Genomic DNA, 13,426 nt, shown 5'->3' on the forward strand with positions numbered 1-13,426 from the left:
AACAATTATGTATATCTCGTTTTATCATATTGTTGCGCCAAACTTATTAAGTAGAGTAGAGTAATTAACAAAAGCTTAAACTTTTATTTGAATATTTTCTATCCTTTGGTGGAAAAGGCATAAGAAGTATTTGCATTTCACACCTACCCTCATATTACATATTAAAGTTACTACAGTTTTCAGTTCAGCCAATACAATAACGCACTTGTAATAGATAATACTATACTATATGTTGTATTTTTGAGCCACCAACGTCAATAAATAAAAGTGTTTTCATTTAAGTTTTCATATCAGACGCACGAAGACGTAATGTCATTTACAATTATCGATCCCTGGAAAACGAGGCTGACCAAATCACCAGATGAATTGATTATCATCAAAACAGAACAAGTCCAAAACCAAACTATACATTTTAGTGTGATATTGAGATTTGTTTTGGGGTTACAGATCTATTGCAACTTCGTCAGTGACAGTAGGACTTTTACCAAACTTTATATAATATATCATGGTCTATATGACAGATCATATTACTTGGTTTTATTAAGGTTTTGTGTAAAATAAAACCTTATTAAAATCGGTTTACTGTCTGTCTGTCTGTCCGTCGCACGCATTTTTTCTCGGAGATAGTTATAGCGATTAGCACCAAATTTGGTGAAAAGGTGGAAACTATGAACGCTCACGCATACAGTGAGTTACATAATTGTACGTGGCATTTAAGAGAGGCTCCCCATACATGCAAAAGGGGTGTGTAAATCCTTTTTTCACCAAATGTAAGGTCTCAGTTAGAATTTTCAGAAGCCGGTATTAGTTTGGCATTTGTTGGAGAGGTGGGGAGTGCGGGGGGTTGAAAGTGATTGTTCAGGAAATCGATTTATTCCTTGTCAGCTGGCGTTTCGTCTGGTACTAAAGATGCAACGTGTAGGAAAATACTGCCGATTTTATTTTCCGGACAACCTTGAGAATCATTTCAGAATCGTTTTCATATCGCTGTAATTATGCGGTGTTTCCAGCGATTAATTATTTGAAATAATAAAAAACTTGTTTTTTCTTTTTCGCTGGAGTAGATATTTATACCGATATTTCGGGAACTACTTGTTCCCTTCATCAATGCTAACAGTCTCCTCGCCAGTAGGTTTATTAGATGAATTTATACTAATCTAAATCTATACTATATACTATACTATTCTAATTATGGCTAAATTGGATTTTTAAAAGACTTGTATCTAGATCCTGTAAATGAATAAATATTTAGCTATATTCTAAAAAGTTTTTTAAATAATGAGGAATAGCAATTGCCTGGATCTGAATTCAACAAGCCTAGTTGGACTGGAAAATAACGAAGCTCTTTGTCATTTTAGCATGTACGAAAAACGTCTTGTACATTGAAAGATCTCCAATCGTTCGGCTAACCGGAATCCTTAGATTCGGAGGAAGAACCTTCTGAATGAGTGTTATTTGCCCTTGGAGTTGTTGTGGCGTCATTAGTAATGAATTAATGGTTCCGTGTTGCAAATCAAATATCATTGATACGGCCACAAACATAATTGGCCCCAGCCTCAAAAGGAGTCGGAACGGCTGGTTTGACGATGAATGTAAGTTAGCAACGGAAGGGAAGAATACCGCATACTGAGTAATGTTGCATTTTCAAAGAATGCGGGCAGAGACTTATCCCGAACTCCGTCGAGCCGAGAACCGAGTACACAGGCGGAAAAAGGAAGCTTGCGCAAACCAACAAGTCTATGAACTAGAAAAGTACAGGAGCAACCGCATCAGGCAGTCAGCAGGTAAGCCTTACACACCTCGATGCTCATCCTACCGAGATAAAGAGGCAAATCTGATTTGCGACAGAATGGGCATATTGGAGCGATGGGTTGGGTACTTTGATGAGCTACTGAACAACCAGAACATCGGCGAGTTGGAGGTCCCGCCAACTGAAGACGACGGACAAATATTGCCACCGCCAAGTTTAGGAGAAACAGTCCGTGCGATTGATCGGCTTAAAAATCATAAGTCGCCAGGAGCCGATGGAATTACAGCCGAATTGGTTAAATATGGAGGCGACCAGTTACACCAAGTGGTTCATCAACTTGTGCTTAAGGTATGGGACAGCGAATCAATGCTTGACGATTTGCAACGAGGCATTTTCTGTCTCATACATAAAAAGGGAGATATTACACAGTGCAGCAATTATAGAGGTATCACGTTGCTGAGTACCATCTATAAGATATTCTCCTCTATCTTGCTAGGCCGGATAGCCCCATACGCCCAGAACATCATTGGCCCATACCAAAGAGGCTTCACTCCAGGCAAATCAGCAACAGATCAGATTTTCTCTGTGCGGCAAACGATGGAAAAACTGTTGGAATATGGACACCAGTTGCACTATCTATTCATCGACTTTAAAGCCGCCTATGATAGCATAGCCAGGGTAAAACTACAAGGCCATGGGAGAATTCGGTATCCCGACGAAATTGATAAGACTGACTAGGCTGACCCTGACCAATGTGCGAGGCCAGATAAAAGCAGCAGGATCACTCTCAAGACCATTCGACATCAACAACGGCCTAGGACAAGGGGATGCCCTATCATGTGTCCTCTTTAAGTCCACCGAACTCGAAGATGGAGATGACGAATCAGGCGTTCAGCTTCACCAGTAACGTTGTTCTTTAGATGCCATATCTTCTGGGTGTCACCATGTGGTTAATCGTGGATCATTTCTTTGAACAAGTCGTGGAACTGCTTCCACTTCAAATTATCACCATTGAATTTGGGTACGGTGATCTTCGGTAAGTTAACTGCAGCCTGTGCTACAGCTCATGCGGATGATAACGGTGCCTCCAAATTATGCAAAAGTTGCTGGATATTCCTTTTCACCTTTATGTATTTCGCACTGAGTTGGGCGAAATACTGTTTTTCGAAGTACGGATGATGCGAATACGTCCCGGCATGAGGTTCCAGCTCTATGTTGTTCGTGTTGAAGGTTGTCCACAACTGCTCCAACTGTTCGAGCTTGGCCTTCAGGTATTCGGGAGTATCCCGGCTGGATGGGTCCTTCCGGTAGTTTAGAACAAGGCGCTGGAATTCGTCCCCCAACTCCTTTTGCTTGCTTGCAAGGAGAACTTACAACAATTATTATACGTGACGGATCACGTTGGGGTCACCAAATGTTCAGGAAGTCGATTTATTCCTTACCAGCCGGCGTTTCGTCTGACGCTAAAGTCGCAACGTGTAGGATAATACTGCCCGATTTTATTTTCCGAACAACTTAATTTATTTGAAATAATAAGAACTTGTTGTTTCTTTTTCGTTGATGTAAATATTTATTCTTGCAAATACCGATATTTCGGGAACCTCTTGTTCCCTTCATCAGTGCTAACAAGTTGCAAACAAGTGCAAACTTGTTAGCACTGATGAAGGGAACAAGTGGTTCCCGAAATATTGGTATTTGCAAGAATAAACATTCACACCAACGAAAAAGAAACGAGAAGTTTTTATTATTTCAAATAATTAATCGTTGGAAACACCGCATAATTTCACTCAGATAAACTTCATTTATACAAAGGAAATTTACAACTATTTGATGACACCTTGAGAATCATTTCAGAATCGTTGTCATGTTTTTACATTTGTCTGGTGATGTCTCATGACTTATCTGAAAATTCTTAGTCTAAAATGTTTATTCTAGCGATCAGGTAACAATTCGTAGCGAATAAGATAATACGTGCTCGTTTCAAGTGACTGTAACATTATCATTATAAGAATGGAATGTGTTTTGCTTGGAATTATTGTGAATGAAAAATGCTTATGTTGTGCAAAATTTATAATAATGAATGATGGATTATTAGACAGTGATCATTTCTTTAACGGGCCCATTCTCAGAAACTACCCAACCCAAGAGGCTGCCACTATATGGTACCTAGGCTCCGAAATACTTTCCATACCGATATCCTTTCAAATACAGTTAGTAATAATATATTACTATGTTTTTTTTTTGTAATTGACTGCAAAACCTCCCTTAAGTTCATCCAATTACCACGAAATTTTACAGTAATGTGGGTTGTAACATAGAGGATCATTGTACCGAGTTTGGTGGACGCACAATCACTAAAAAAGTTATAATAGGTCAAAGTTGTCGTTTCTTTCCAAATTCAAGACTATAAAAGTCAATATCATCGAAAGTGGATACTCCCACATAATATTATATATGCATATATTACGTGCTACCTACTAATGAGGCAAATGCGCACTCAAATCTCTTTAAACAGGGTGCGGCAGCATAACTTCCTTTTTTCAAAACTCAATAAAAACTATTGTATGCATCGCAAAATATTTATTTATTTTTTATAATGTAGGTACATGTCTACAGTTTTTATTTACATTGTTTTGAAGATCAAATCTGTTAGATGACGTCCCCCATTCTCCATACATTGCGTAAACCGATTTCTGGCGTTTATCATGACTCTTGTTAGCATAGCAGGTGTTATGTTGGCAATTTCTTCTTGGATGTTGGTCTTGAAATCTTGTAGGGTTCTTGGACGGTTCACATAAACACGGGATTTCAAAAAACCCCATAGAAAAAAATCACAAGGGGACAGATCGGGAGAGCGTGCCGGCCATTCCAAATCGCCTCTAATTGAGATAAGGCGCTCTGGAAAGTGTTCCCTCAAAACAGCCATCGATGCTCTTGAAGTGTGTGCTGTTGCACCGTCTTGTTGGAACCAAGTGTTCCCCAAATCCAAATTTTCTAGCCGTGGGAAAAAAAAATTCTGTAGCATGTTTACATACCGGTCCGAATTCACTGTCACTGTAACCTCATTTTCCTCAAAAAACCAGGGACGAATAATTCCAGCTGAGGAAATTGCACACCACACTGTGACTTTGGGTGTATGCAAAGGCTTTTGATGCAATTTTCGAGGGTTGGTGTCAGCCCAGTAGCGCATGTTTTGTTTGTTAACCAACCCACACGACGAAATGCACGCTATGTTGCAATAACCGAACATCCGCTTGAAAAGTAAACCTCAATGGTAAAGGCACGCTCCTCACTATTCCAACGCATGATGGCGACTGAACTTTACAGTATCACCTCTTGAACGAGACCACTAGCGCTCTGCTATGACATCAACTAACTGAGCGGCGCCCATTTTAAAAAAGGAAGTTATGCTGCCGCACCCTGTATAATATAAGAAATACACAAAAGTTTTCATACCTGAAGCGTCCAGCTTCCGGTTTCCTAACTTGAATTATTTGATTTCAATCATACATTGGAAGCGCTAAATATATTTTAGTTCTTAAGCCTAGTTAATTATAGACATAATTGCACGCCATTCCTGGAAATTGTCCGTTTTAGCATTAAACTATATTTTTTTTCCAGTTTTACATTTTTTCTTTCATTTAAATTAAGTTAAAGAGCAGATTTTTTGGGAGTGGTGACCTATATTAATTTAATTCTTGAAAAAAACAAGTCGGGAAATCTGAAGCTTACGCTTTAGGTATGAAGGGTTTTGTGTATTTCTTATATAAAAATATTTGAGTGGACATTTGTTCCATTTGTAAATAGCAAGTAATGTACATATATGCCTATATTATGTCAGAATATTCACTTTAGCGTGATACTGACATTCGAAGTCTGAGAATTTGCACTGAAGCATCACCATTAAATTTGGTAAGAACATGCTTTATATTATAACTTGTAACACTATATGATGATAAGAGAAACTTAAAGTGGGTTTACAGTCAATTACTAGAAATTATAGTAACAAACTATAATTAACTCTATTTGAACAGATATCGGCGTGGAGGGTGTTTCAAAGCCTAGGCACGGAAAAGTGGCAGCTTTTTTTTTTATATTTTTCTGTTGGGTGGGTGATGAGAATTGGTCTCCGAAAGAAATGTCCAATTTCCAACACAAGCCTTCCTCCCTTTTGAATTGAATGTGGGAATTGAGGCCGGCATTGTAAAGTAGTAATCGATACCTATCATTTGATACCCCACATGACTATATTTGGAGAAAAAAGCTCACTCTATACATGAGATGACAGTTCTCATCCATCCGCCAAATTTGATTTCAATTGGTTTAACCGTTTCTGAGAAAAGTGCGTGTAACTGACAGACAGACGAACAGACAAACAGAAAAACAGACACACCGACAGATGGACAGACAGACAAACAGTAAACAGATTTTAGTAAGGATTTTGCTGAAATGTTAGATATTGCCTTCTGTTTGTAGTTAAGTCTAAAATTGATAGACCAGTAGCTTACTCCAAACTAAAATTTTATTTTATTATGTATATATATATTTCGGCAGCAACTTACAAAATTGTAAATTGTAGTTTGGAGTAAGCTACTGGTCTATTAATTTAAGGATTTTGCTGTAAACTGTAAACTGATGCTAGTGCAGAGACCTTTCCAAGATCCGTGAGGTCAACTCTTTACAGCCGCTTGAATTTTCGATTAGACAAAATTTTCTTAGCCGCTGTCTTGTTGTAACTCCGGCTAAGCAGTTTATTAGGGGTAAGCTCAATTTCTTCCACTATTGTCCTGGTTTCTAAACCTTTACAGAGATTAACGTTGCGGAAATACCAGAGAGCACCGGACGCATATATCAGAATTTTAGCCTGAGATCACTGCAGCAGATTAATGTTGGATGGTTTGGCAGAACTCCATAGTTGAATCCCAAAGCCGATACAGGCTTAAGCACCGATTTGTAGAACAGCTACTTACAGTTCAAAGACAGGAGTGATTTTTTGAGAAGCAATTTTTGTATTTAAATTTGAGTTGTTGATTTTTTGCATCTAGGTGCCGTTTCCAGGTCTTCTATCGATGTGTACCCCGAACGTCATCCGGTTGGGGTATAGCGATGATGTTGATCTTCACTTGAGGGCAATTTGCTTTTCGCAAAGTGAAAGATACCTGCCCGCACTTCGACTTGTTAACTTTCATCCTTCACATTTGAAGCCAGTTTTCTATTCCCGCTCGATGCCATTCCATTTGCAGAGAAGCTTGTTTTGGCTCTGCATGTGAGGTAATTTTACGTACAGCCGTGACACGTAACGTATGCTCGCAATGTACCGTAAATTCGGACTGCATATATCAAGGAAAAAGGAGTGGGGGCATAAAACAGCGGTTGGGCCAGAGATAACATGTTGGTATAGCGTAGCCAAGTGGTTAAATAACATACTATACATACATAGTTTTTTTAAAATTAAAAAAAAAACTATGTATGTATAGTATGTTATCTAACCAAAGGTAGCATTTGTGTTTCGCGAAGCGCGCCCAGATCCGCTGGTTTAGTATAAAATGAAGAACAGCCAATATATGATGGCCCAATGCTACGACTAAAGTGTTGGAAGTCACTTTTTTCTTTAAATCCAAACTCCGTCATGTTATTAACATAGTATGCTGCTCCCAAGCCCAGCTAAAGGAGGAAGGTTTGAGGCAACGCACTCTGTACTATCATCAGTAAAACAAAAATAAAATGCTGAGATCAGGGAAAGAGATTGAGTATAGTTGGAGTTATTCCACTATGCAAAATCCTACCCGATCTCTCTTGCTGACAGGTCCCGCGACAGGCCGACCAAGAAAATGCATACAATATCGTTACAAACATGATGATCGGATTGAGTCATAAGCCTCGGAGAAATGCTAGGGCGTTCACCTCAGTCGACGCGGCAAGACGGGCCCCAAACCTGTCGAGAAATGGACAAGGGTTCTTGACGCATGGACGACGTCAGGAAGTAAACAAGTTAGTCTGAACAAAACGAACAAAACAAATACGTGTCTGTACGCTAATTGTTGGTACCCTAACTGGAAAGACCGAAGAACTCGCAAGAGCCCTTCGGAAAAGGCGCATTGATATCTGCGCTCTGCAAGAAACCCGATGGTTTGGTGCCAAAAGCTGCAACATTGAATGCAAACGCGGTAAAAATGGCTATAAACTTCTCTATTTTGGTAACCCACACACTCAATATGGTGGTGGCATTGCCATCTCAGGGTGTTTTCGTGATGCCATTAAAGAAGTCGAACGATTTGATGATCGGCTAATGAAGCTCACCATTATAGCAGCTAATCGCACTATTCACTTCACCGCGTACCCACCAAAGAACGAGCGACATGATGCTGAGAAAGATGCCTTCTGACAATTTCTCGATGAAAAGACTTGTCACGTGCCTGCTGACGACTATATTATTATTGCCGGTAACCTTAATGGTCATGTGGGTGAAAAGGCAGACGGTAACAGGTGATATGGGGGAAAAGGGTTCAAAGCGCATAATGCATAATGAGGGTGGCGAGCGTATAATCGATTTTGCAGACACCCAGGACCTTGTACTTATGAATACATGGTTCATCGAACAATTGTCTCATCTTCCTACATTTTATAGTGGCAGCAGTAAAACGCAAATCGACTATATTCTCATAAGACGCCAACATTTCACCACTGTCACTGATTGCCAACATCGGCCGTTGATTGCCGTCCTGCGAATTAAACCACCGATAAAACAGCGTGAGGAGCGCACTGGCTCGCGGCGCATCAAATGGTGGCGATTTCGTGAGAAGAAAGAAGAAACGATCTCACTCATACGATTGCCGACCATTACGAAAGTGAAAAAATCGTGGAACCAAATGAAAGACACGATCCACAAAGCGGCCTCTGCAACCCTCGGGGTCACCAAGCCGGGTAAGCGGTACATCAACCGAGATACTTGACTTTAGAATGATGATGTTGAAATGAAGGTCCGTGAAAAGAAACGCCTCTACCATAAATTTCTCGACGATAAAACGCTTGCTAATTGGCAAATTTATAAGAATGCCAACCGGGAAGCAAAGAAAGCAGTCGCTGTCACCCGAGCAAACCATTTCAAAAATCTTTACGATAAACTGGACACTCGAAATGGCAAGAGAGATCTGTATCGACTTGCTAAAAGCCGCAACGAACGTACACAGGATATCAAACACATCTGTTGCGTTAATGACAAGAACGGTACTTTCCTTACCAACCGTCGAGCCGCAACGGATAAATGGCGAAAATACTTCGAGCAGATTTCAACCGAAGAATTTGCTCATCCTCCACTTCCACAATCATTGCCGACATTTGGACCAGTTCCACCTGTCAGCGCAACTGGTGCTCTGAGGTGGCGGGGACGAATACGGGGCGGCAGCCCTGTCGGCTGAACCAAAACCAAGTGGCCGAGGAGAACCTCCACGTGGTGGCACCGGGAACCGCTGTATCGCATTGGCTTGCCGGCCATGATGCAGTGATGCACTTCTACAATCATTGCCGATATTTGGACCAGTTCCACCAGTCAGCGCAACTGAAGTCGAGGAAGCAATAAAACGAATGAAATCGGGGAAAGCCACAGGACCTGACGACATCGCATCTGAGCTCTGGAAAGCGAAGAGCTGGGACCCAACACTGTGGCTCAGTGAATTCTTTAATCGGGTTATTCAGGAAGGAAGACTGGCAAGAAAGTACCACAGGTCCAAAAAGAAAGGTAGTCCAGCAGAATGTTCAAATTACCGTCCGATCTGATTACTTTCCCATTCCATGAAGATTTTTGAACGCATTCTTGACAACCGTATTCGCGAAATAGTTGAAATAACCGTGAATCAAGCTGTATTTGTCAAAAACTGTGGAACTACTGACGCAGTACACGCTGCGCGGTTACTCATGGAGAAACACCGTGAGAAGCATCGCCCTCTTTACATTGCATTTCTGGATCTGGAGAAAGCGTTTGACCCTGTGACACACCAACTCATCTAGTATGCTTTACGACAACACTGGGTGTCAGAAGAACTCATGCGTTGGGTTCAATTGTTCTACCACGATCCGAAAAGTAAAGTGCGAAGTATGGCAGGTGTATCAAAACCGCCTCGTGTCTCTGTTGGTGTTCATCATGGAAGCGGCCTCTCACCACTCCTCTTGGTTCTTGTTATGGACACCGCCACACGGGATATCCAACTTCCAGCGCCCTACACACTGCTTTATGCTGATGATGTTTTCCTAGCATCTCAAAGCAAAAATGATCTCGAGCAACTTGTTCAAAAATGGAATGATCGCTTTATGCAACGGTCTCAGATTGAATCTAAACAAAACTGAATTTTTGACGACCGACCAGCATTGATCTGCCCAGAACTGATTTAAATACCTCGGGTCAACGCTATCGGCTAATGGAGAGCTGCGTTATGAAACTGCTTCACGCATTAACGCAACCTGGATGAAGTGTCGTTCTACAACTGGTGTTCTTTGTGATCGACGTATTAACGAACGTCTCAAATCTAAAATTTACCTCAATGTCGTCCGTCTGTCGCTCTCTATAGTTCTGAGTGTTGGCCGACTATAAAGGACAATGAACGGCGTCTTGCGGTAATGGAGACGAAGATGCTACGTTGGACTAGTGGCGTGACACGTTTTGATCACATCCGAAATGGGTATATCCGCAATCGTTATGGGGTTGCACCGATCATAGAAAAATTGCGAGAGAGGCGTCTTCGATGATATGGTCACGCAATTCATGCTAACGAGAATTCACTTGCCACGATTGGTTTGAACATCGAAATCGATGGTAAACGACCAAAAGGCAGGCCTAAACAACGGTGGCTTGATACGTTGGATGGGGATTTAAAAGCCTCGAGATTGCACCCAGATCAGGCATTCCATAGAGCCAAATGGCGAAGCCAATCAGGACGAACGGACCCCGCTTGTGAACGGGGCAAAGGCTGAAGAAAAAGAAGAAGTTTTTTTTTTAAATTCAATCACATTAGTGTATACAACATTTTTTGTTTGATTTTGTGGTGCATGCATAAATAAATAATTTGGTACTCCCACTCCCAAATTCACACCACGAACTTGGAGCGTTTGTTCTTGAGCTTTATTAACGGTCAGAGCATAGATAAACGGACGGGAAATTCAAGCCGTTTGAATTGGAATGGCGTCTCTGCTAGTGTTAATGGGATGCGCGGTATCAGTACAACTTCTCCGCTTGGTTTGCCGGGACTAATTGTTGCTCCCATCAAATTTAGTATTTTTTGACCGAAAGTCTCATTCCATTGCAAAGGGATTGAGATTTCGAAGAAGTATGACGTATGAAGAACCAATTTTCAAATTCAAACAATGCGGTGTTATACCGGGTGGTTCCAAAGAATTCAAAAATTCAACTAGATAATTGATTGCGTCTTCTTCATTCGCAGCAGTATCAATGGATTTGTATGACACCAAGTCACCTGGCAATTTTGATGAATTAGAAAATTTAATTTATCAACATTTACATTTCTTGGTGGTAAAATTGCGCGTTCTCTTAACCAATTATGGTTTTATTAGTTTCCAACAATGTTTGGGAAAACGCGATCAATTAATTTTTCTTTTGATGAAAAAATTGCGCAAAAGTTATTTGGTAACGTGTTGAAGCCATTTAAATCGCTTGCAACATTGCCATCGCCTATCTCGAGCAGTTGCTTTGAAAACTCACGGGCTGATATCATGTTGAAGACGTGCACGCATGTTTATGTTAAGCGTACATTTCCCCACAGGAAAGAATTTTTCAAAATGCCGTTGATTTCATCAGCTGGAGTTGATCTAGGAGTAATGGGCAATGGGCACAGCGAAACAACTGTTGATTTCCACTTAGATCCGGCAATGATCAATTCAATACTTCTACATTCTACTACATTGGATATTCATTCCTCAGAATAATTGCGACTTGTTGCAAAACTTGGCAAACATAAGAAAAATAAGATAAGAAGAAGAAGATATTTGACGTAGAAAAATGTCTCCGGCTGCCTGAGACAACAGACAGATAAATATTTGTGTCTGGCTCATACAACAATCAGACAAATGTCTTAGCTGGCATTAGACATCAGACAGACAAATGTCTGCTTAAGCCATCAGGAAAATGTGTGCATGACATCAACACATAATATATACAATGAAACCTACACCCGTCAATGAGAGGTAATGACCCGTTTCAATGGATATGCAATAATCGAAGTCGCATTTGATGCTACATAAGTATCAAACGAGTCGGAAAACCCAGGTTTTATGTTCATCTTGTTCGAGAAACTTTCCATGGGCGTTATCGAATACGATGTATTTTGAGACCTAGATTTTGTATAAATCCATCACTGTGATTTTCGTCAGGTGGTTCGTTTGGATAGGTTTTGAAAACGAGACCTGTTGCACTTTTTGGGACTTATGTTTGAGTTCTCACTCCTCTGTTTCATCCAATATGAGAACATACATATTCTTTGAAAAAAGGTTTGTTCCTCATCATGATATGTTAGGAGCCCCTTAACCCCCATACAAAATAATCGGAACATTTCGTTTGAAACTCCACATGAACATATTCTTTGAAAAAAGGTTTGTTCCTAATCATGATATGTTAGGAGCCCCTTAACCCCCATACAAAATGATGTTGCTCGTTGCTTATATAGCGATTCACAGACAACATATTCTTACGAAACTTCGTGACGATAACTTCAGCGGTTTCGGAGTAAATCTCATGTGACAAGCGGACAGATGGGCAGATAGACTTTGAATCAACTTTAACAGGGTTTTGTTTCACCCAAACCCTAAAAAATCTATATACTTTTGGGAATATCGGCACTCTAATTTCTAATTTGTAACTAATTAATCAAAGCTCACAATTTCAAGTAACATTAAAATGAATCTATGGCTTTATTTTATATTTTTAGTGATGAAATACAATCAAAACATCACATTAAGGTTAAAACAACTAGACTATTTCAAATTAAAATTAAAAGTTGCCCGGTGTGGTCGGCAGCTCGCTGTGGACACTCATGAGTTCGGTTCCAACGACGTCGTCCTCGTGGTTATCATCCAGATACTGACTAGTAGGGGAGCTGCTCAGTCGTGGTGAGTTGTGCTGCGCTTGTTGTGGTGTGGAGGTCAGGTCAACCTCCACTAAGCCGCCCACAAGCAAAACAACGTCACTAGTTGCATGTAAAGGAACACACCGGCCACATGTTTTCACCAAATTAGGTGACAATCGGTTTAGCAGTTTCCGAGAAAATCGGGGGTGGCAGACAGAGGGACAGGCGGATATTGAATCGATTTAAATAAGATTTTGTTTCACACAAAACCTTAATAAGAAAAATGAGGAATAGAGTGAACAAACACTAAACTTGTAATGACAAAATTTTTCTCTAAGCGCGCTCATGGTCGAGTTTCAAGTTAATACGAATCTTATAAAATGATCATGAACTAGAAACAAATCCGGAAACCGACAGCTGGACGCTTCCGATATGAAAGGTTTTAGGTTTTCTTACGTGAGGAATTTTAGCTACGCGATACCCTTTTACACAGTAACATAATTTCATTCTAGAAGGTATTGCATCGACAATAGTGCACTTGCGTTAGTATCTGGCTTCAAAACATTGTGAAAAATTTTCTAGAAAAAGGAGGACATTCACAATT

This window comes from Hermetia illucens, chromosome 2, assembly GCF_905115235.1.
Source record: "Hermetia illucens chromosome 2, iHerIll2.2.curated.20191125, whole genome shotgun sequence".
NCBI classification, from domain to species: Eukaryota; Metazoa; Arthropoda; class Insecta; order Diptera; family Stratiomyidae; genus Hermetia; species Hermetia illucens.